Raw genomic sequence first — 26,692 nt, 5'->3', positions numbered from 1 at the left:
ACATTTTGCAAAGCGGTTTTACAGAAAATAAAAAAGCAAATGGCAGATATTTCACAAAATGGACGGCCTCTGGTTACATTGACGATTCCATGCTGGCGATGTTTGTCATATGATGCAATTGGTTTCTGGCCAACATAATATACATACTACACATACCATAAGGTTGTTTCTGGACTAACAAACCCACCTTTTGTCCGTAAACCAAGAGCATCACCCATACATCGCATCTTCATCTGACCATGTGTCTGATTCTGAACTACCCATACTACTTTAATCATTATCAGAAATATGAATTGCCATGAATCCTTTGATTGTTGCATTTTCGTGTTGTAGACATCTATTTAATAAGCGAGGAGGTTTCAATTCTAGCTGGAACACATTCATTTGCAACCTGGGAGCAGAGGATTGGCAGGCATTGTATGCAACAACAGCAGAACATAAGGATTCCAAGTATTGTGATTTAAATTGCAATTAGTTTCCATCCCCATGATCGCAACAATTCCCAAAACCATAAACCTATATTCAGATTGCAGCTACCTGTGGGGACATGAATATCAGAACTTAGGACATGCAATTTCTTGATTGCTTTAAATATCGTTCGGGAGGAGTCACTTACAAATACGCACTACGCTGACCCCATGATTTTGCACACACCTCCACGATCAGCCAAAATTATATCAAAGACCACTCTATTTTGAAGTGTCATTAATCTAACTGCTTTCCCTTCTAGTGTCATATTATAGAGTATATCTGTAGTTTCATTTATAGTTTTTTCTAACACCCTGGACAGTTTTCTTATAGTCAATGAATTTATTGCTCGTCCCCAAAATTGTATAAATGATTTTGCTATATCGCCTGCAATCAGTCCTGCTGTATCATCTCGCTGAGGCCTTGATCTGGATAGTTTTGATATTTCAGAAGTTTTAGAGAGAAATACACCAGGGAAAAGTATACCCAAATAACAGGTCCCTTCCCAATTTCTAGGTAACCATGGATAGGCCAGATCTCTACATACAAAATAAACAGAACCTCCAATGTAAAATGGTTCCCCTTCTTTTTTGAGCACTGCAGTATTCATGCATCTAGTAAATGTTCCCACTGGATAGGAACCCTTTTTCCGTAAGCAAAACGGGACAGAACGCGGACTGTAATTTATAGTATAGGAGGGAGGCACAACATCCCTGTTCCCTACTGGAGCCATTTTAAAAGTGATTAGGGATTTGTAAGGCCCAAAGAGCCCAAAGAGCCTATCCAATGGTTTCGTTGTTACCTTGTTTATTTTGCTTGCACCTCTAAATATGGAACAACCCACCGGTTCCAATACCATTCTTCCAAACTCGTTTATTTTTGTTCCATCCAGCTGACCAGTATCACTGTCATTCCACTTTCCATAATATAACGCTCTCAGTGATGCATAACATGCAGTATTAAGAGGCAAAGGTTGCACATACCAACCCATTCCTTTTCCACCATGTTGGAGTAAATGGGAACAGACCCCACAATTGGACCTATTCAAGATGGCATGTGTTGTATTCATAATCAATAGCAGATTATTATTATCGTAACCTTCTCTATGTTTTACTTCCTGTGAGGGGAGAGTGTAAGAGAGCACATGTACTGGGCTGCTCGTAGTAGGAGTATTGGCAGCAGGCAAAAGATCATTCAAAGGGTGCACAGTTTCCAGATAGCAAAACATAAGGACCAGTGTAATCAGAATGCAAAGCAGTATCACAATTATTAGCATATTCTTTCTAAACCAGGATTTTCTAGGAACAGGCTTAGTCTCTATTTCTATAATATCATCAGCGTTGGTGCAGGCGGGAGCAGGAGTAGGTGTATGCATTGTCTGTAGTGCTTCTCGCAGGAAAGGATTTCAATGTCCGTCGAGGAAATGTTCTCCACAGCAACACACGTTAACAGAAAAGCGTCCAAGTAACAACAAAGCGTTCAGGCCAGTTCAGGCTAGCCTGCTTAATAAATGACAGCAAGCCGGTGTAATTTCACACAGAGCTCCAAAAAGGCAGGAGCAAGCATCAATTGTGTCGGTACCATATGTCTCCCCGCTTTTCTGCACAGGCTCGCACTGGTCCTTCACTTTTCAAAAATAGCACTGGGAAACCACGTTTCAGAGCTTTCAATTTGATTCAGATTGATGCAGCTCATACGCTCCATTTCCCTAGGCATCCATTTCCCATTTCAGCAATGTTGGGAAGAGAGGCAAAACAAACACGTAGATCACTTTCGATTTTGAGAGCATAGATTGTACCGTATGGCTCCAGGTACTGCGTGATCGATGAACAATGCACTCTCATTTCCAGATGCAGGATCAGTGTCAGGTTGTGATGCAGTGAGTGATGATGCGGCAGCAATAGGACAAGGCTGAAGCATCTTTGACCGTTCTGTCTTTGTTGCAATCTCCCCGGGCCCTTTCTGGAGCTTAGGAAGTACTTCTCGCAAAGCGCTGGCGATGGTATCTTTGTGATCAAGTGCAGCTGTATTTCTTTCGACCTCAGGATCAGGCAGCTCTTTCAAAGGAAACAGAATTCTTTTTGTGTGCGTTGTGTGGATCCATGACTTGCGGCCATCCACTCGGATAGCAGTCTGTGTAGCAAGGAGCACCTGGTAGGGCCCCTCCCAACGCGGTACGAGCAAAGATTTTCTCTCAAAGTTTTTAGTCAGTATCCAGTCGCCAGGCTGAAGACAATTGTCCTGGGATGGTATATCTGACAGGAAGAGCCTCCTGCACCTGCTGATGAATTAAAAACAAGTTTTGAGTTAACTGTTTACAGTAATTAATAAGCAAAGGGTGTTCTATATCCCTAAGACGTTTTGGTTGTGGAGCATTCCAAACATTCGCTGGTCTCCCCATGATAATTTCAAAGGCGGAGAGTCCAGTCCTTGCCTGTACGGAGGTTCGCATACACAACAGAGCTAGCGGCAATGCATCTGGCCATTTCAGATTACTCCCCTCACAAATTTTGCTAATTTTATTCTTCAAAATACCGTTCTGACGTTCCACCAAACCAGCACTCATCGGGTGTCTGGCCGAATGGAATCTCTTGCCAATTTGGAGACCTGCACAGATTTGTAATATCACATCGTAAATAAAATGCGGGCCGTTATCTGACCATATGACACGGGGTAGGCCAATACGGGAAAAGTACTCTTTTAGCATAACTTTAGCTGTGGACATAGCTGTACAATCTTTCAGGGGATAGGCCTCTACCCATTTGCTAAATGTGCAGACCACCACAAGGACATACTTATAGTTTTGCCATCTTTCCATTTCTATGAAATCAAAATGGATTACTTCAAATGGCATAGAGGGAGGGCCACAACTTCCTGTTGGTGTTGCTGTCCCTTTTCCAATATTATGTTGTAAAGAAGTCATACAGTTTTGGACCAACCTGTCAGCACTTGTTCTGATATTGGTATTCTGCCATACCGTATCTAAATGCTGAATCATTTTTCTAGCACATATGTGTGTAGGACTGTGGGCCATAGTGGCCATCGTCAGTACATAGGCATTTGGTAACATCCATCTTTTGTTCTTTTTGTCCACCCAACAACCTTCAAAGTCTAATTTTGCTGGACCCTCAGACCATGCTTTTATTTCATCTGCAGTAGCTTCTGCTTGCATTTCCTTAACTGTGGTAATCCCATTTTCTATCATGCAGGGTACCCCTTTCATTGTTTCAACGAACATTTTTGTGTGTAAATCAGTGGCAGTTTGTTTCGCAATTTTGTCTGCAAATGCGTTTCCCTTTCCAACGTTACTTGTTACTTTTTTATGCGCTTTGCATTTCATTATTGCTACTCATTTGGGAAGCGCAAGTGCAGACAGCAGTCTCACTATCAAACTGCCATGTTGGATTTTAGTTCCATGTGATGTCAGGAAACCCCTTTCAGCCCATACTCGACCAAAATTGTGTACCACCCCAAATGCATACTGATTGTCGGTATATATGTTTACATTCAAGTTTTCAGAAAGTTCACATGCTCTGCTTGATGCTATTATCTCTGCAGCTTGTGCTGAGTTGTATGGGATTCTTTTGCTTTCTACAATACTTTTTAGTGTAGTGATGGCATATGCAGCAGTTGATGTACCATCAGGCTTTTTAAAACAAGAACCATCACAGAACAGTTCTCCATCTGGCTCTTCCTGTGGAGTATCAGTTAAATCAACTCTTCCTTTTGTCTCCTGCTCAGTAACCATTATACAATCATGGGGGAATTCTTTCTCACCCCCTTTCTCATTGGGAGGAGGCATTAACTCGGCCGGATTTAAAGCACAACACCTCATAATTTGAATATGTGCTGCAAAAAGGACAATTTCATACCTTGGTAATCTGGCTGATGTAAGGTGTTGCGTCTGCATTCTATTTAAAAGAACGTTCACTGCATGGAGCACCATGACGGTTAAAGCGTGACCTAAAACCATACCCTCGGTTTGTTTTACTGACGCGGCAGCTGCAGCAACAGGTCTCAAGTAGCGCGGCAAAGCACATGCAACAGGATCCAACGTGGAAGAGAAGTAGCCACACAGTCTATTTCTCCCTCCTTGTTCCTAAATCAAAAAAGCCAAAGCACATCCATCATTCTCATGCACAAATAACTTAAAACTCTTGTCATAATTTGGTGTGCCCAAAACTGGAGCTGAACATAATGCAGCTTTGAGCAGGTCAAATTCTTCTTCACATTCCATGTTCCATGGCAATAGTAAGGTAACTTCTTTCCTTGTCAATGCCACTATTGGTTTCACAATCATGGAAAATTGGCGATCCACTGCCTACAATACGAAGCCATGCCAAATAAAGCCCTGACTTCTTTCTGCGTATTTGGAATAGGCATACCAGAGATACTTTCTATCCTTTCTGGTGTCAATCTTCTTCCCTCCTTCGAAAGGAGGTAGCCCACGTAGGATACTTCCTTTCGACTATACTGCTATTTTTTTTAGCAAAGCTTTGTGTCCATGTATTGCCAAATCTGTCAATAGTACAACTGTACTTTCTTTACAAATTTCTTCTGTGTCTGCTGCTATTAACACTAATACTATGTATTGTAGCAAAACACAACCCGATGGTAGTTCTAGCATATCTAGTTGTTCTTTTAAGGCTCTTCTGTAAATGCTCAGACTTTCAGTGTAACCCTGCGGAATTCGTGTGCATGTGAATGAACAACCTCCTAGGGTAAAAGCAAATAAATATCTGCTATCTGGATGTACTGGAATGCTAGAAAACACATTCTTCAAATCTACAACACTAAAATACAATGTAGACGCTGGGATCATAGTCAAAATTGTAGTCATATCCGGGACTAATGGGAATTGCGGATCAACAACTTTATTCACTCTGCGCAAATCAATTATGAATCGGTACGGTATATCATTACCTCCTTTCTTGTAGAGTGGAAAAATCAGACTATTGTAAGTGCTACCAGAAATGTCTTCAATTACGCTTCTTTTAATCAAATCTGACACAATGCATTTCAATGCTTTCTCTCCTTCAGCCGAAATTTTGTATTGTGGAATACGTGGCAAAGTAATTCCTTCTTTTAAAACAATTTTCACTGGCTCTACTTTTAAACAACCAACATCATTATAGTTAACCGCCCATATACAAGCCAGTACTTTACTCAATTCAGTCGGTAATGGTTTCGATAAAAATTGTAACATAGGAGCCTTTTGTGGCGATATTGTCAAATAGACTCCATCAGGAGAAAAATAAATAAGCGCATTCAATTTCTTCAGCAAATTTAATCCCAACAAATTTTTACCACAATTTTTCGTCAAAAGAAATGGGCAAGACTCGGTAAATGGATCTAGTGTTATAGGGGCCGATTGTGACACTGGGTTACTTACTGGTGTACCTGAGAACCCTACTGAGACATTGTCATGCCCTGACAGTGGTATATCTGGAACCTGCTGATGGTCAATCGAACATTTTTGTGCACCTGTGTTCACTAGAAAAATGTGTTCCCTATTCCCAACCTTCATTTCTATGTAGGGCCCTTTCTGGTCTACGGGAATAGATACTGGTTCCAACCCCTGTCCTGGGCTGTCCTAGTAAAACAACACATCACAAGATGTATAGTCACCAGTGTAATATGCGCTGGCCTGATTTTCAAAAACATTTATATAATTCGTGCTGTTTCCCTGATGTTGATTCTGATTCTGATTCTGATTTCCCTGCTTATTCTGAAATTGTGTCACTCTTTGTTTTATTTTCTGTCCTAGTGTTCCTGGGCAACCTCTATTCTGTCTTCTCGGGAAAGTCCCATTTCTATTCTGTATCTGTGGGCACTGTGATCACCAATGGCATTCTTGTCTACAATAGGCACATTGATTAATCACTATTGGACCACCTTGCATGTTGGATAATTGGGTTCTGGATTGTGCGTTCCCGTCACCTCTATTATTGTTCGCTACTTGCTGCATCAATACTCTCGTTTTCAAATTCCCTTTGTCCCTTATTTCATTGTCCTTCTCTGCATTTACTCTGTTCTCATAATACTGGGCCATGTATAATACTTCACTTTGTGATTTTGCTTGCCATGCACTTTCAGGTGTGATTATAAAATTTTGAATTTTTGGAAATAACCCTCGCACAAACTTATCAACAAACAACATTTTCCCGCGTTCAGTACTCAAGTCTTGACCACTAAAATCTGCAAAAACCTCTTCTAATCGATTAAAATAATCGGTTGCTCCTTCATCTTTGCCCTGTAAACAAGCAGTCAACTTATCCCAAACTTTCTCTTTTCGGGTACCAAAGTTTTCAATTTCTCTACTATTAGCGCAGGTAAAGCCAACATGACTGGTTGCGGTTTTTCTCCAGCCTTTCTCACACCATCAATTCTAATCAAACTCTCCCATGTTTCACCTAACATCGTTGCATCATTTATATTTCTAACCTGTTTCCATATGTCTACAGGAAGAATCACGGGAAACAATAAATCAGTATCACTCAATTTGAAAATGGATGAATTCAAAACAGATTTCAATTTCTTTATAGAATCCTGATGGATTTTTCCTAATATCAGGGATTGCCTGCATGATATTGTTTACCTCTTGTCTAGAAAAAGGGACATGCACAAACTTTGCATTATAAAGTGTTTCTATCGTGTGCGCTGCGATCGCTCCAGCTGCAGCGACTTCTACTTTTGGGACGTACGTGGGAGGCACTTCCCTTATGCTTTATTGCAAACTAGGTGTTTCTACATTTGCTCATTTACTAAGCAACAAAGCTAAATCAAGAGAAAAAGCTGTCACCCCAGTTTCAGGTGAAAATGCTCGTTTGTAAATTGTCATTAAATCAGCGGGACAACATGTCATTTTCTTCATACATTCATATTGCAAATACTCAACCATGACTTGTAATACCTTTCTCTGCATTTCTGGTGTATTCTGACTAAAAGTATCAGGCACCTCAATTGGAGAAATGGCGGCATTTGAAATCCATCTAAGCGCATCTCGCATACAAATCCTCATCTTTTCACTAACATGTTTCAACGGCAGAAAAAATTGCCGGACATATGACATATGCGGTTTATCTTTCATCCTGATTTCTTTATGCAGTTGATCAAGCTCATGCTTATACTCAAACATTCGACCTACGTGTTCTCGTACTTTCGACACATTATCCCGCAAACAAGAAAGAACAACTAAATTACGCAACCCTTGCAGTGCCAATGTGTCCGTTAAATCACTCAATTCTTTACACAAGATAATCCCCAATGCATTCCAACAATACCTGCTGTTCACCAAGGCCTCTATGAACAGATATGGAACTTTGCACGGCTGCTTCATCGCCATTATCAATATACATGTCTGCCCAAGTTCTCAGCTCCTCTTTCCTGTCATTGCTAACCGTACTACGAGTCACTCGACCGCTTCCTTGCGCAGGCCCCATCTCTGTTGAACTGCCTACAATAGCGGCTAACTCATGCTCAGAAGGTGTTGGAGGAAATGGTGTCACAGGGGAAGGAGATGGGGCTGATGGAACTACGGGAATGGGAGGTACATATGGAGGAGGTGCAATTGGATCAGTACTACTTTGAGATTAATTTCTTCGCTCATTCAAGATTTTGTTTATTAACTCATCTGATGTATGCAAATCTGATTGTAGGGACAGCAACTCTTGTTGTGTATATATTTTCTGTACACCTAATTGGAAAGCTCTGTCAATTGTCCTAAGGTCCTCTGTCTGTTGATGCTGATCAAGCTCTAATGCTTTTTCTGCATTCGTTTTATGTCTGCGCGCATGTTTCTCTCTACTTCTCAAACAGAGATTAGCTTCCTTCCTCCAGTCTCCTATGACGTCAAACGCTGCCGGTCGGGCCTTCTTACATAGCAATACTGATTCTAGGTGTTCTATACGTTCTAATTAAAAGCTCCCATTATTAGGCCACTGCAAGTCTTCTACATGTCTGGTTTGCCTATGCCAAATCGCATTAAACATTATTGCCCCAACACCATAATTCACTCACATTTCAAATGCCGGCGACCCTGCGGGTGGTGCGACCTGGCTAGTTTTCAAAGATTGTCTACCGCAGCGGAAAAATCCCACTAGGCACGAAGACAATTTCCCAGGCATAATTAATCTTTACTCTTCTTTTAACCTATCCATTTCATCTTGCAAGAGTAAGATTTGATCAATATCAGGACATTTTAAGAATCGGGGCACGACTCACCTGATCAATCAATTTGTCACTTAGGACGCAATACGTCCGTATACAGACGCAACCAAGAATCGTTGGAACTACATCTCTGGCTCAATCTGCCTCGTTTCAGGACCCTCGCCTTGATGCTCTCTGGTTTATTTCAAAGTATACTCAGTCGGCCGACTGGGGTCTAACGTCTCACAACGTGTGAACCCAGACCTTGTGAGACACAAGAGAGCGAGCAACGCTCAAGCAACAATATTTATACATGACATGCAATCTTTTAGAAGGCAATTCAAACCACCCATAATGTATCTTTTAGGCTAGGGTGCGATGATTGACAGTCATGACAATTATGACACATTATAACAATTCCTTATTCAGTCTAAATATACTTATTCGAGCAACAGTAGCAGAGACCGTTCTTTGTTATGGAGAACATAGAGCTCTTAGTACGGCAAGTATCTGTGCGTTTCTTTTCATGTATCAAGGGTCAGACAGTTCTGAGGCAGAAAAATACCAGGCTCCGCGAAGGAGCACCGCTGGAAAGAATATAATTCATGCTTTAACTGCCTATTGCTACAGAGTTTGCAAGACAGGCAAGAGAGGCCAGCACATGGGCCGCTGATTAGATGCTGTTTCTGCTCGCCTCCAAGGACGTTGTGAGGGAGGAAAACAATGTATTTCTGTATCATCTGACATGCCTGTCTGTGTTGGCCTTTCAGCATTCAGGCTGTGGCCTCGCACTGTGCATGAGCTTGAGGTATAGAAAACATTTTGCAAAGCAGTTTTACAGAAAAGAAAAAAGCAAATGGCGGATATTTCACAAAATGGACCCCCTCTGGTTACATTGACAATTCTGTGCTGGCGATGTTTGTCATGTGATGCGATTGATTTCTGGCCAACATAATATACATACTACACATACCATAGGGTCATTCCTGGACTAACAATGCCAGTACAGATGGAGGTAGTAGGAAACGTTACTTTACTTTATTCACTTGTATAGTGCACCGTAGAACCCAGAGGCGTGAGGGCGCAAAAAACAAAGATCATTCGCAGGACAGAAACAGCTAGCAGTATACAGTCTAATTTGAAAAGCAATGTCTTGATCCTTTTCCTAAATATTGCTATTGAGTCAATATCTCTAAGGCCGGGTGGTATCTCATTCCATGCTTTACGAGCTGTCATAATGAACACACATTTAATGACTTGGGTAAGATACCATTTGGACATTTTTAGCTGGTTTGAGTTATTTGACCTCAACATTCTAGCATTGGATTTTTTTGTCAATGCTTCCCTTAAATACCGCTGGACCAATCCCTTTAAGAATTTATGAGTAATAATCAGCAGCTGAAACTGAATCCCAGCAGCAATGGGAAGCCAATGCAATCCCCACCTGGCTTCCGACACATCTCTCTTTTTAATGCCAACAAATGCTCTAACCATGGTATTTTGTAGTGTTTGAAGTCAAGAGATATCAATCTTGGCTTCTCCAGCTGAAAGGCTACTACAATAGTCAATCTTAGACACAACAATAGCCCTAGCAACAGTCTCACAGTTGGTTTGGAAATGTAGGGTCTAAATTGGGCCGCAAATTTAATATGATATGCCATAGAAGACATCAGGCTGCCTATGTGTGCTTTCATGTTTAAGTTCTGATCAAGGACAACACCTAGGGTCTTCACTTTCTTTTAATTTTATATATCACAACCGGCTTTTAAGAAGTGTTTATAGTCTTCATCCAATTTCTTTATTTTATTGCTTGTGCCTATTATCATCAGCTCCATTTTTCTTTGTTGAGCGCCAGGTCATTTTCCATCATTCACGATTGGATGATCTCACATGTCTCATTTATCCTTTTTTCATCCTCCATATGTTGGCCGACATGGGAATGACTCACTGCAAAGTTAGTGAACTCTATGTTATTTTTTTTCCAGCAGGTTGAAGAACAGAACCTTAAATGTGTTTTATAGCGATGGTGACAAGCACGCTCCCTACGGAACGCCACACATCAAGATTACAGGAGTAGCCTCTGCCTCCCTGCTTCATACTCTACAACTTTTTTTTTGCTTAGAAATAACTTAATCAAACGAGCTGCATTATCTGAAAATCGTACTGCCTCCTTTAAACTGGTGACCAATTTACCATGGTCCAACAGGTCAAAGATGGCAGCATCATTGTCACCAGATGCCCCTTATCAAATGCTGTAACAACTGTGATTTTAAATCCCTTTCTGAAGCCTGATTGCCACTTATTCAAAATATCATGCTCATTCAAGAACACGAAAAGTTGCATGTAGGCCACACGGTCCACAATCTTCAACAAAAAGGGTGTATTTGTAATAGGATGATAATTTACAGCTGTCGCTGGACAGAGAGCAGGTTTTTTAAGCAGTGGAGTAATTCACGCATTCTTTAGGTCACTAGGAACATGGTTCTCCACAAATGATGTGTTTACAAATGTACAAAGTGGACCTATCAGCTGTGGAACGCATTCCTTAATTACCATGGTTGGGCATGGGTCTCGTCTGCAATTTGTTGGTTTCAGATTGGTGACGATTTCAGCCAATTCAGTTTCTGTTACATGTTTATAATTAAACCGGTGTTCATGACTCTCTGATTGCTGGATGGAATCATATGTCAATATGTTCTCTGTTATATGACAGGTTTTTCTGTTTGTTTCAATATTCCCCTTAATTGTAGCAATTTTTCTCATCAACACATCTTGAATAGTATTACACCATGCAGCAATCTATTCAATTGTGTCTGTATTAACTTTGCACATTGTTTCCAATTCCTTTAATACTTTAAAAAGTTATTTTGAACTTGACTGGGCCTTTGTGATCCTGTGATCATTTTTGCTGCAATCAAAGCTTGTCTGAACTCTTTAGCTGCAATCCAATAGCCCTCCTTCTCATGGTACATTGTTTTACTTTCCATGCATAGGAGTATTTCTGTTTACTAGCTTTTAGCTTTTGTAAATCCACAGAGAACAAAGGGTTACTTTTCCTCTCAACCACTTGTTTAGTTTTCAGAGGAACACATGAGTTAGTAGCTTCCTCATTCATCTGTTTATATATTCCTGTCATATCATCAGAGGTTGTAAGATTCATAATTGTTTTACACAATCGAGTTAGCCATGGTTCTAGTGCCTTGGCTGTAAGCTTTTTCAAATTTCTACCCATTATAGATACCTTTCCTTCTGTTGTTTGTTTAATAGGTTTCTCTGTGTTTACCATTCAATGTATAAAATGTTGTGTGTGGTAATCCAATCCAGGATATTACCTTTTTCATGGGTTGGCATAGAAACATGTTGTTTAAAGCCCAGATTGTCTAAGTCTCCAAGAACCATTGCCCTGGTATTCATTTTCAGTAAGGGTAGTAAAATGCTGCTCAGCTGGTTAGAAAAGTCTGGCATAGGGGTAGTTGGTGTATAAACTAATGGCATTTGTATAGTAGTTTCAGCATTTGTCCGGATCTTAATATGTTTGATCTCAATTCCATCACTAATTAAACATTGTCCCTCCCAGACATCAAGGCTGGATTTAAAAATAAATGCTACCCCTCTTCCTTTTCCTGTAGCTCTATATTGTTGTACCATGCTATATCCCTCTAGGATTGCCAATGTTATTTTAGATACATCTGCTTCATGACTCCAGGTCTCACTGACTGCACAAATATCAATATCTTGACTACTGATATCTGATGCTACTTCTACTGCATGCTTTAATAAAAACATAGTATTCAGTAATAGCAGTTTGAGGCACGCTGCTGCAGATTTCATACTAGTATCAAACACCCAAGAGTTCATAAATGCTAGGATATCTATGGTTTGGTCAGAAGGTAGACAAGAACAGTGGGGTTGGGGTCCACAGTACCTTGCCCCACAGTGGCAACAAGGAAGACAGCAGCAAGGAAGTGGTGGGTTCCGAGGGGCAAAGGGAGGGGGTTGTATTTTGGAGAAATGGGGCCCAGAGGTGGAGGAATGGGCCCTTCACAATGTTGGAACAGTGGAAACTGGGGGCATGTTAAAAGAGAATGCAGGTGCAGACCAGGGATGGGGTATAACTATGGCCCATCACCCCAGGGACCTCCACAAAGGCTGACACCCAGAATTACTCCCATACCCTACGAGATACACATGGCCTACACCCAGTTACCCCCGCAGATTCCTGGTTCACCAGAGCAACAGCATCAGACAGTACAACAACAAACACCTCAGCACACCTTCCAGCATGGAAGTGGCACAACCATGTTCAATGGAGCACCAAATGGTACGTTCGCCCCCATCTGAGGTGCACCCATGGTGGGAGTGGAACCCGGGACAAACACATATCCTAATTAGGACACCCCATACAGAACTCTTGTGTGTCCGGTCCTGTAAATGACCCCTAACCCTGAAGAGGAACCCTTGGTGCGGGCAGAGATAGGAAATAACCAATTAATGAGTATGGTCTATTTGGGTGCAGCAAAATCATGCATTATTGAGAGGGACTTCCCACTATCTGTCAAAACTCTTGACATGCAGGGCTTCTCTGGGGCTATTTCTATGGTTCCATATACAAGAGCTTGACGTAAAGGTGGAATGGAAGGTGGTGCATACTCCTTTACTATATTCTGAAAGCTTTCCTTTCAAGAGGGTGCTAGAGCGCGACCAAGATGGCCGCTCTGGTGTGAGCTCGTCAGCGCACCAATAAATCCTGCAAAGATCACAGACCCGGGGGCCTCCAGACCCCCCCCCAGAGGTGCGTAAACCATCCCAACGTGAGACGCACCCGCCGACTCCCCCCGAAGTCGAGAGACTGCCTGTAGCTGCCTGCCCGAGACTGTGACGGAGGGGGAGAAGGCCCTGACCAGCTGCGTCCCACGGCAGCATCCAAACGCAGCGCCGATAGTGTATATAACAACATCAGACGCAGCCTGGTTGGCGATTCAAGGGAGGGAGGCCACAGGACCCGCGGCCCCCTCGAGACCACAAGTGGGAGCCCAGAACATCGGTGTGGTGACCCCGGGGGTCCACACTCGACGAGCGCAACCAGCGGTCTCCGGCCCGCATGGCAACCCGCACAGCAACCCGCGGAGGAGACCAGTATCGGCGACCCCACCTGCAGAGACACAGTCGCCGGCAGCAGCGCTGACAACGGGCGCCAAGGCGTGGGGGAAACGGCCCACCCCCCTTGCTTCCAGCGGGTCCGGGGGCCATCCAGCTCCCCAGAGGTGAGGCGGTCGTCCCTGGGTGGGACGCGGGGGGCCGCTGGGGCCTGGGAACACCCGCTGAGGCTTGGCGGGTAGGAGGCACAGGATGAAGGAACACCGCCCCAGCTGTGTGGTGGGACAGAAACCATCTGAAGAGAGGCAGCCAGTCCGGCGGCCCGCCTGCGGCCCCCCCCAGAGAGAGCCCCCAGCAGCCACCCAGTGCACGTCAGGCCCTAGAGCGACCGGGCTGTGGACCCGCTCGGGCGACCGCCCAGCGAGAGGGAGGCCACCGCCTCGCCGCACAGCAATACCAACATGCAGCAGCGACATCCAACGCCCCAGGCGGGCCTCCTCCTCTCCACACTCTCAGCAGCATAAAGGACAAGCAGGCCCAGTGTCCTTAGCAAAGCCCAGAGCATAACAACAAAGCCAGAGCCAGGCATCGGGCCCCCCCTCACGCGCCCCTCGGGCAGTTCTAGAGGGAGCACGGTATGGGAGGCAGCACCTCTGCCGCACCCATTGGTCTTAATAAGGGCAGAGCAACAACGGTGTGTTGATCAAAACCTGGGGTTTGTTGGAGACACTGCCAGACCAGACAGCCCCTGCGGGGTTCCCCCGCAGCAGCAGCGGGCTACATGGTCCACTAAGTATCCCCTCAGGAGAGCAGTGGATAAAAGGAGGACGCCTGTGATTACCTCAACAAACTCAATTCAAGCACAACAAAATTATCAAGATGGGGAAATCGGACAAGGCACAGCGGAAGCTCACATTTGAAGCTGTAGCCATAGTAAAAACCCCAAAAGCAAACGAGAGGCAAGAGAACCCTGAAGAGGTCATGACCCGAGACGAAGAGCACGCTCACAATACAGACATTAAAGAAATCCTTCTCAAATTAAAAGCAGGCATTGGCAACATAGACAGCAAGCTTGACTCCCTGTCCACCAAAGTCGATCAGCTTCAAAACTGTCTGGACAAACATGGGGACAGGCTAGACACTGCCGAACAACGAATTTCCGACGTAGAAGATAACGTGTGCTCCATGTCTACCAAGGTGGCAACATTGGAAACACAAATGAAAGCTGTCATGGCCAAAAACGAAGATCTCGAAGGGCGATCACGCCGGAACAACATCCGGATACTTGGGGTAAGAGAGCAGCAAAACACAAGGAAAATGGAAAACTTTGTCGAGACCCTCTTCTGAGACCTGTTTGGAGACCTCGCACTGTCCAACCTTTCCCTAGTGGAGCAGGCTCACAGGGTACCAACCAGCCGACCCGTTCCAGGAGTAGCTCCTCACCCAATAGTAGCAAAACTGCTCAATTATAAGGACCGGGATACAATCCTCCGCCTTGCAAGGGAGAAAGGAAACCTGCAGTATGAAAGGGATAACATCCAATTCTTTCCCGACTTCTCCCCCGTGGTCAAGGCGCTACGCAGGACATTCACCGGGGTGAAGCACCGGCTGCAGGACAACAAACTGATGTATTCCATGCTACATCCTGCCAAATTACGAATTCAACACGACAGCAAGTCACAATTTTTCAACACTCCAGAGGAGGCAAATCTGTTTCTCGATAAGGTGGGGTACAGACAAAACATCAACAATCCACGACCACAAAGGAGAGAGCGAGCGAACGGAGATCCGCCGTGAAGCCCAGCTTTACACATCAACAGGCTGGTCTGCGCCGCTCAAATAGACATCCCGGATTCCGAAACCCACACTAGCATCTGAGGTGCGCTGGACCTTGGAAGTTCCCTAGCGCCCCAAGCGCAGCTAAGTTATGTTGGGGAACTCGGGGAGGGGAAAGCTGATGGGCGAGTTGGGGGTTGCACATGATCGGGAAGGAAACTGTTTAATGTTATGGAAGTGTGCTTGCCTGAGGCCCGAACCCCCCCCCCCACCACCGCCTGGAGACACCCAACGGAAACACCGAAGCCTGCTCTCAGCTGAGATAACGAGATCCCAGAAACAACATAAATGGGACACCACAGGACATGCTGAATCAACGGACCAGCCCAAAACAGATCCAAAATTCAACTATCCACAACATTCAACCTAGCCGTGTGGAACATTAGAGGGGGCAATAACCCGACTAAAACAAGAAAAATGACACAATACCTCAGCAGACACAAAGTAGACATCGCCCTGGTTCAGGAAACTCATCTCCTCCCCGGAACAGAGAATCGATGGGCCCGTGACTGGGGCTGCCACAGGTACTTTGCGTCTTATTCCACATACGCCAGGGGAGTGGCAATCCTCATAAACAGTTCAAACTGCTCGCAATTAAAAGGGATGATGAAGGGAGGTCACTCCTGGTACATAGTATTCTGGACAACACAGAATTTATCATTATAAACTCCTACGGTCCGAACACGGATGGATACAATAACTTTGAATGGGTTATGACACACCTAGGAGAATCTGGATCCGCAACAATCATATGGGCAGGCGACATGAACACCACACTTGACCCTAGAAAAGACAGATCACACTCGACCTCTCCCACTGTCTCCAAAGCTGCTCTCCAAGTTCTTGAAATCTGTAGAGCGTACAACCTCGTGGACATCTGGAGACGCCAACATGGCGAGTCCCGAGACTACTCTTTTCACTCCTGGGTCCACCAAACTAGCTCCCGCCTGGACTACATCCTAGTGTCCACACACAGCCAGGCCCAGTGGACCAATAGTCAAATACTGCCCAGATCCTTGTCAGACCACTCAGCGGTTACAGTCGAATATGCCTCACCAGATCCGTCAGATGGGAGGAGACACTGGAGGTTCAAGGCCGGGTCACTACAGGATCAGGTTTTTGCAGATGAACTCTGCACAGAAATCATAACGTATTTTTAAATCAACCAGGGCTCAGTGACATCCGCCGGGACTCTGTGGGAATCCCTGAAATGCTACGTCAGAGGGACCTGTCTAACCAAAGAACAAGGCATCTTGAAGCTCATTAGAAGAGAACTGTCACAAAGCGAGAACCGCCTAAAAGAGCTTGAACAATTACATGAAACGTCGTCGGAACCACAGGTATTGGCGTCATTGAAGACGGAACTGGACAAGTTCAGAGCAGCAGCAGACAGAGAACTAAAATTCTTGTCACACGGCCACCGCGTCCGCCAATATGGAGAAGGACAGAAACCAGGCGCCCTCCTAGCGAGGCTGATAGCGGTGGACCGCAAGCCCATACAGATTGAACAAATCCGAAACCCCCAGGGCACCCTAGTGCACACCGATAAAGACATAGCGGAAACTTTTTGTATTTTCTACCAAAACCTATACAGCACCAAATTCAATGCCACCCAGGAGGACCTGTCCCACTACTTGGCAGATATAGAATTATACTGGGTAGACTCCACGCTAAGAGAACCCCTAAACGCACCAATCACGACAGAAGAAATTCTCCAGGCCATTAAAGACCTACCAGGCACCAAGGCCCCAGGCCCCGACCGGCTGACAGGCGAGTTCTACAAAGCGTACTCTCCCATTCTTGCCCCATTCCTACAACAGGTATATGAGGAGGCACTTGAATCCGGATCACTACCCCCGACCCTCCGAGAGGCCAACATGATACTACTTCACAAAGCCAATAAACCCCTGAAGAATGCGGCTCTTACAGACCAATATCACTGATTAACTTAGATAACAAAATATTGCCAAGATCCTAGCATCCAGGCTTATCTCCCTTATGCCCGCGTCGGTACTAGCGGACCAAGCAGGATTTGTGCCAGGCGGCAATACCACGTTCGGCATAAGACGCCTGTTCGGGTTCATGGAGGCGTTGGACCCCTCGCTTCAAGCGGTGGCGGTCCTCTTGGACGCCGAAAATGTGTTTGATCCATTGAATGGCCATTCCTCTTTGAAATCCTTCAGAGAATGGGTCTCGGGAAGAGATTCCTCCAACTAACAGCCCTATTGTATAATCAACCCCGCTCCCATATAATCCTAGGGAAAACCAGATCGACGCCAATCAACCTCCAGAGAGGAACAAGGCAGGGGTGCCCACTCTCCGCCCTGCTCTTTGCACTGGTGATGGAGCCCCTCACCTCAGATCTTTGGGCTAGACATATTCAGAGAGGCCTGTCCTTCGGCCCCCATAAATTAATAATCTCCCTATACGCAGATGATATTGCCCTTTACATACGAGATCAGTCAACAAACTTGAATCTGGTAATTCGTGATATAAGAAAATTCGGCAATTTCTCAGGCCTAAAAATAAACCAAAGTAAATCAGTGGTATTCCCACTCACCCCAGAGACCCAAGAATTTCAAGACGACTATGGCTTTCAATGGGAACACACACATGTGCGCTACCTAGGGATTCAACTGGCCAGAGACCACCAGACATTGTTTCAAGACAACTACGGTAAAGTTATACAATCACTGCAGTGGAAAGTGGACAGATGGAAATCACTACGGGGCCGGGTGTCATTGGTAAAAATGGTGATACTCCCCAAACTTCTGTACTTATTCGTAAATCTCCCGCTACTAGTCCCCCAAAAACAGCTACAACATATCAGGAGCATAATCCTAGAACTTCTCTGGGCGGGCAAACCAGCCAGAATAGCCTACACAGCACTCATCCAGCCGGTAAACAAAGGAGGCATGGCACTCCCCAATGTGGAGCGCCATTACTAGGCAGCTCATGCCCAATTCCTGGGGCACTGGTACGCCACACAATTCATCCGTCCCCATGTCCAACTAGAGCGAGCCTTGGCATCTCCTAATCTGCTTAGAGAAGCTATTTTAGGCCTGACAAATATCCCACATCAAACCCTAAATCCATATCTCTCCACCATAGCAATATGGAAAAAAATAGCACTGAAATGCAAGATTCAGACCAGGTTCTCCCCCCTGCTACCAGTAAAATTAATTCCCGGAGTCCCACTAACCGCAGAAAAAGTCTCCCTGAATTGGGTTGACAAGCTACAATTTAAAACTATAGGCGACCTCTTCATCGAAGGGCACTTCCTCACCCCCCAACAAGCCAAAACCTGCGGAGCCACCACCGCCCTAGATACATTTATCTACTTTCACCTCAGAGGCACCCTACAAACCTTACTGCCCACGTTTCCACAAAAACCCACGACGTGGCAACTACTCCACAGGGTCATCCAATCACAAGGGGAGGGTAGGCTGGTCTCGATGCTATACAAGTCCCTACTAACAGACACAGTCGCGAACCCGACAACATCTAAAGTGAGATGGGAAAGAGCCCTCCGGACCTCAATTCCAGATGAAGATTGGGACTATATCCTGGCACAGACCCAAAAGCTGTCACTAAACACCAGATATAAACTAATCCACCTAAAATACCCCTGCTAGAATCCACCACTACCACCCCGTGAACCCCCACAATGCGGCCGCTGCAGTGCACCTTTGGCAGACTTTCTCCACCTCGCATGGGCCTGCCCAACAGTGCAGCATTTTTGGGGAGTGATACTAGAAAAGACGGCCGCAATAGTAGATACACCCATTGTACCCGACCCCAAGATTACCCTATTGGGATTTACCAAACACGTTCCCCCTACAACTCGCAAACTAGGAGGGCTGCTGCTACTACTGAAGAATTGCAATGACGTGAGGAAAGGGGCCCACACCGACCACACAGCAGTGGCTGAAAGACATCTCCTACTGCCAAGACACAGAAACAAATTTCATCAAACTATTACCCCTACACGCTCTCAACCACCAGACATATGGGGCCCATATATCGCTTACTTGCTGTCCACCGAAGATAATGACTCCTCTCGAGGCATGACCCCAGAACCTCAGCGGAGCCCCACAGACTCATGTCCCAACACGAATGTCGCACTTAACCATGGACTACTACTGACTCAGGCTTGGGTGTAACCCAGGAGGAGGGGGAGGGCGAGGTGAAGGGAAGGCGGGAAGGAGAAGCACAGGCTACTTCCATGTTTGCAATGCTACGTTTTTGTTTTCTGTAAATACCAAAAATAAAGTTAAAAAAAAAAAGAAAAAAAAAAAAGAAAGCTTTCCTTTCAACCTGTTGGGCAGGGACATGCTCCGCAAGTTGAACATGACGATCTCATTCAAAGGTCACAGCATTGTTTGCGCCATGCCACGGATGTGTGCAATAAGAGCAATGGTAGTAATACATGCCAGCGGAGGTAGTGGTCTGTGGGATACCCTTGGACCCGCACATCTTCATATATGGAATAACAGTACTTGTGGAATTGGTGCCGGCAAATTACCAAGAGCTGTTGGAGAGTGCCAACAGATTTTATCTTTCGCACTGTGGTTGTGGCGGGCACAACCTTACCCCTAGACCTGCAAGGGTTGGTGGCGTCGCCAAAGAGATTGGCCATACATGGAACTGACAGGCATGGGTGTGGGTGGTGCATTGACCCCACTGTACCTCTGAAGGAGGTGACAGATGCAGAATCGGTGGAAAATAATGACAGAGATGGGGAAATAATACTGGAGATTTGTGTCCCCTGCGAAATGATGGTTCAGCATCGAAGAGTGCAACGCCATTGTGGCTCCGCCTCCCTTCATTGAAGCAGGATTAAAGTATCTACTTGAGCGGTTGTGTACCATCAATCCACATGATATTAGGCTTTTACAGGATGTAACCCCAGTGCACATAACACTAAAACTACTGGCAGTGCAGATCCGTGTGAAACTGTACCCACTATCAAGAGAAGCAGAGGAGGGAATTAAACACACAATACAGTCCCTGGTTGATTAAGGTATAATAGTGGCATCCACATCCCCATGCAACACGGCTATCTACCCAGGGAACAAATCAGCAAGGGCAATTGGAGGATGATCCAGGATTTACTCCCTCTAAAAAGTGTGGTACAGAAGGAATGTTCTGTGGTCCATAACACCGCCAACATTCTATGCATTATCCCCAAACAGGCAGCCCACTTCACAGTAGTGAATTTTAAAAATACCTTCTTTTCTATACCTTTGCACCCCGATGATTCTCAGTATCTTACAGCATTTATCTATGGTGGAATGCACGTCAAACACGCTTGTTTGACTCGGGGGTACTGCGAGAGCCCAAGCATTTTCCACAGATTATTGCACGCTGACTTAGGAAACATCAAAGCATCCAGCACAACCATCCAGTACATGGACAATTTGCTTGTGTATAGTGACAGTGAGCAGCGCTGCCAGAGAGACTCTATACTGCTCCTGCAACTTCTGGCCCATGAGGGGTACAAGGTCGACAAGGCAAAATTACAGTACTGCCAGCAGGAAGTGCTGTATCTAGGTCAGTTGATATCAGCAAATGGAAATAGGATCATACCAGATCGAGCAGCATCTGTGCGCTCCACCCCACAACCCACCACTGTGAAAGACATGCAAACATTGTTAGGGTTATATAACTACTGCAGACCATGAATTGTATACTATGCGTAATATACCAGGCCACTCCTGCAGGCCTTCAATGAAGCACAAAAAAGCAATATCTACAGCCTCAGTGCTCACAACCCCAGACTACATGCAGGAATTTTACATATTCTCACATTCTAACTGTCAATTTCAGAGAGCTTCAGTGTATGAAAGGATACTCTTAAGCTCACACATTCATATTGTATGATGCAAAACAGTGAACCTTGCCCCTTGTTTGACAGAAATATGTTCTGGAGAGGACTTAGCAATGCATGACTGTGTGACATATGAAGGGGAGGAAGATGACATCCACAAGGCAAGCGACAGCTCATTGGAAGAGATTAGGTTTTTTTGTTGATGGGTCAGCAACAATTGATCAGGAGATGGGCCAGAGACATACGGGTGCCGCAGTTGTGCACCTCGAGGCAGGGGAATATGAGACATTGATTATGAAAAGATTGCCAATGCATTATTCGGCCCAAGCAGCAGAGCTCATCGCGCTCATTGAAGCACTGAGCGTGTCACAGGGGTGTCACATGACCGTTTATTCTGATTCAGCGTACGTCACTGTTAGGGAGAATTCTCTGTTTAGGCTGAATTTCCTAACCTAGTGAGTCCCCCAGCAGATTTGCTGCATTTTTGGGGTTTATTTTTTTCTCCTGCCAAGAGTGAGACTCTTTTGCCCTCACTCTTGGGCATGATTTGAGTGTGCTTCTTTGACTCTAGATGTGTTTAATGGGCTATGGGGTCTTTTACTCCATAGGGCTTCATGTGTTTTTGTGATGTGTGTTACACAGCACCCTTAGTGCAGTAACACAGGGGTATCACAGTGACCCCCCAGTATAGACTCCATACCCTGGGACTGACTACTGTCTCCCAGGGCATGTAAAGTCACCATTGACTTTACTAGTCTTGAATTCTGAACAGAACCAGTACACACCATCATATTGTGGACGTACTGGCTGGGGCAATTCGATTGCCCCGGGGTCTGTTAGTCGAGGGGGCACGTCTCCGTCCTCCCTGATCGAGTTTTGGCTGGTGGCAGTGGATACTACTTTTTATATCCAACCGCAAATATTTCTCTATGGGATTTTCCCATTGTTCGAGGCTACTATCTTTATTTATTTAATTACGATAGCCTCGAACATACCGCCGGTTTATTTCATTATTATTATTAATTCCTGGTTGGTATTTTTTGCCAAAACTCGGTTTTAAAATGGCGTTTGTGTTCTCTTCTGTGACTCCAACCTAAGTCGAACCCTTTGTTCCACTTTTTGGCGGGCTTCTCCACAGAAGCCCTCCAAAGTGGTGCCACTCTGTCTGGGGTACCTAGGAGGGGTTGAGGGGGATTTAGGCACCCTGGAATGAGTTGCCTAGGCAACTCAAGTCGCACTCCGTCCTGATAGGCCCAAGTGGTGAGCCAGCCGGCTCACCACTTAGCATGTTTGAGTGACAGCTAGGCTGAGTGAATGAGGGTTTTCTGCATAAAAGCAGGGCTTTGGGGACTGGAACTTGAGAAGTCGCCACAGGACCTATGAATCCAATGAGGGAGAAGTTGAGCCGACCTGCCACGACGACACCACCGGTGGAGCCCTGCTGGACCGTCTCACCACTTTTCCCAACGACAGAGGAGATCTCCCGCCGGAGAGTCTTCTTCCTTTGACTGGTGGGGATAACCAGTTTCACCGTCTTTTTGCCTTCCCGACGCATCTCGTGGCCGCCTTTCCTGTGCCAAGCAACTCGGCAACCGGAATACCACGTTTTACAACGACCGCAAAATAAAGGGTAGTACCTTTAACCGGAAAACTCTGCAGCTGGTTTCTTCCCTGGCAGTGCAACAACCTTCATCTTTCCTCCAAGTCGAGATCTTCTCTTCTCCTGGACGACGACGAGACTTGCACCCGCTGCCAGGAACAACTGCCACCGCTGGAGGATCCTTCCCACTTAAGGTACTGTGTCCCGCCTGGCTTCCCTTTGCCACCGACTGTACGGGGTAGATTTAGCCCCCGGCTTTCGAACCTGGGTTAGCCTGGGACACCCTGGCTAAACTTTTCTGAGCCTCTCTAAACTCTTTTCAAACTCTCTGCAAGACTTTCTAAGCCTAGTGTAACTGTGTGATCTTGGGCGCATTTGTGCTCTGCTCTCTCTAAGAGTGGGCCCAGCCTATGGACTTTGGCTCACAAGTGACTTTTGCTCTTTTGCCTTGCTATAAGTGTTCCTAAATCTTAGAGTGGTGTATCTTTCCATATTCTGTCTTTTTCCCTCCCTTCTTCATAGACTTATTGGAGTGCCATCTATAGTTAAGCGCTCACCTCTGTATGGAAATAAGTGGTGTTAACTAAGACTTATCTGATAAGGAATAAGGGTTGTATATATTATAATAGTAACTGTGTTTAGAGTGTTATACAATAAGAGTGCTGGAGTGTTTCAAACAGTGTGTTTTTTAAAATAAATAATTATATACTTTGATACCAAAGCTCTGGTCAGTGTTTGCTTGTATTATTGTATCTGAGTGCCTATTGTGTATACTTTGCATACTGCCTAACTCTTCTTGAGGGAAGTCTGACTGCTCAGCCACAGCTACCAGGTAAATCTTGGTGGTACAGACTGCTACCAAGTGGGTTTACTGCTAACACCTGTAGTCCTAAATCTTTTGCAGTGTTCCCAAAGGGAACTGCACAGGTTTCTGCCTAACACTGGTGTACAGCGGTGGGATTTGTATTGAGTATACATTTTAGAGTGCTTTAGGATACCTTAGTACAACTAACTACAAAGCTTAGCACTGAAAAAGTAATCTTTCTAACATGTTAACTATGGAAAGTTATGGTCAAGAGTCCCTTGCTACAAAAATTGCTGATTGTTTAAGAGTTCTCTGTAAGTATAAGAATCTCCTGACTAAAGGCAAGAAAATGGAACTAATAGAAAGGTTGTTAGCTAACCAACCTGGATGATGGTTCAGAGGAACCTCCCACTCCAGCAACTGTAGATAACAGTATTGAGATTGAAACTGAACCAAATTTTGATGATCTTGAGGAAGAATCAGAAGAGGAGGGTGAGGCTGCTGTGACTGTCCCCCCCAGGCCTCTGTCTGCTCTACCTGCTGTACCTACTGGTACCTTTACCAAGTCCCACACTTAGTCCTCAATATCTTGAACTAGAGAAGATGAAACTTGAATTAGAGTTTAAAAAACTTAATACTCAGGCTGAACAAAGACACCAGGAACTGAATCAAGAACTAAGGCTAAGGGAAATGGAGCTCAAGCATGAGCTAGAAATGAAGACATTGTCTGTTGAAAATGCTTCTCTCTCTGGCTCCTCTAGAAGTTCCAGTCCCAAAAGACCCCGGATGCCTAAAGATTTGGTTGGTATGTATGAGCCTAAGTTGGATGTGTTGGATTGGTTGTCTCTGTTTGAATATAATCATGGGCTCCAGAACATCACAGGAAATGACTTACTCACCTGGTTGTTCTCTAGGCTTCCCCCTGTTGCAACTGATGTGGTAATGGAGTTGGGGGAGGAGGATAGGAAAGGGTATGTGTGAAACTAGCTCTGATAGCTAGATTTGGGAAGACCTCTTCCCAGTATCTTAAGAGGTTTAGAACCCTCAAAAAGCATGATGGTACCCTTTGGGCTATCTCGGTGAGCGAAGGGTTGAAAAACTTAGAGGGATGGATGAAGGGTTACAAGGTGAACACTTATGAAGGTATGAAGAATCTTTTTATGTTGGAGTCAATTTATGATGCCTGCTCTCCTGAGCTCAGACAGCACTTGGATGATTCAAAGGAATTAGATTCCCGAAAGCTAGCTAAGGCTGCTGACTTGTGGGTTGCCAACAGGGCCACTCACAAGGATTCTGGGGTAACTCAGAAAAAGGATGAGGGGAAACAGCCTAAAAAGGACTCCAAAGAGAATTCTAATACTGCAAATTCCAAAGAGGACCTCAAACAAAACCATAAGGGTAAGCCACAAGGGAAACCACAGCAGAATAGTGTGCCCTCTGGTGCCAAACCAGAGGGAGGCCAGAACAAGCCACCATTCCAGAAGGCATTCGGTAAATGCTTTGTTTGTGGCTCTACTGACCATGTGAAAGGAGATCCCAGATGCAAGGGTAAACCTTCAGGGATCCAAATTGCCTCCTTAGCCTTCGCTCCAGAAGAGGAAGTCCCAATGGCAAGTGGAAACTTTCTACTGCTGGCTGATGAACCCATTGGTGTCTCAGCCAGTGTTTCTTTAGTCTCTCCGGGGTTGTGGGAACAAAAGAATTTAGATGTGTATAATTCTATCCCAGATAATACTAAAGAGTATTATAAAGACAGTGTCCAGGTGAATGGTCAGGAGACTCCTGCCATTAGAGACACTGGGGCCAGCATAACTGTGGTGGATGAATCATTTTTCAAGGCAGAGGATGTTGCTAAGGCACCCAAATGCCTCCCCAAGTTAGCTGGAGGGCCTGTGCAGATGTGTCCCCAGTTACCAGTTCTCATCCAGTGTAATGATATGGCTGTAAAGATACCTGTCAGTATACAATGTGAAGTACCAGGTAGGGTTCTGTTGGGTAATGACCTGAAAGCTCTTGGAGCTTTGTCACATACACCCAAACCTCCTAGTAAAAGGTTACAGGAGCTCACAAAACCTGCAAGAGAGAAAACCCTGCAAGGGTTATCTAAGGAGATGATGACAGAGATCACTCCTTTACCACTGGAGCAGCTCACTGCAGTAACTACCAGATCAGGAGCAAAGGGGCAACCGAAGACTCCTAGGAAAAAGCCAGCAGCAAGCACTCCAGTGCTTCCAACAAGGACTTCCCCTCGGTTGTCCACAGTTACACCTGTAACTCCACCTCCAGCTGAGGCTGAGAGGGAGGTACAAACCTGTGTGGTTGAACTAGACTCTGAAGAAGAGCTAGTGGGAGGCCAAGAGCTTATTGGAGATCTTGACCGTGAGGACTATCCTGAGCTGCACTCTTTACTGGCAGAAGGTGGGCCTAGCAGGGCAGCTTTTCGTAAGGGACAAAGAAAATGTCCAACTCTGGAGGGTCTCCGCCACCAGGCAGCTGCTCAGGCTGATGGGCAAGAGCCTGGGAAGTATAGGTTGCACTGGGAAGATGGCCTCTTCTACAGTGAACCAACTGAGTCTGAACCTGGAGACTACAAGTGCCTTGTAGTACCTGAAGAAAACAGACAACAGTTCTTGCACTTAGCCCATGAGATTACTTTGGCTGGTCACTTGAGTTTCAAGAAGACCAAGGAAAGGCGCTCACTCTACTTCTATTGGCCAAAAATGGGGGCGGAAGTAGATACGTTTTGCAAGAGCTGCCATACCTGCCAAACTTCTGGTAAGGTTGGCTCCAAGAATGTGGCACCTTTAGTGCCTCTCCCAGTTGTAGGAGTCCCATTTGAGAGGGTAGGGATTGACATTGTTGGTCCCCTTGATACCCCAACCTCCTCAGGCAACAGGTTTATACTTGT

This window comes from Ambystoma mexicanum, chromosome 7q (assembly GCF_040938575.1).
Source record: "Ambystoma mexicanum isolate Mex_15411 chromosome 7q, UKY_AmexF1_1, whole genome shotgun sequence".
NCBI lineage: Eukaryota > Metazoa > Chordata > Amphibia > Caudata > Ambystomatidae > Ambystoma > Ambystoma mexicanum.
This window is presented reverse-complemented; position numbering follows the sequence as displayed.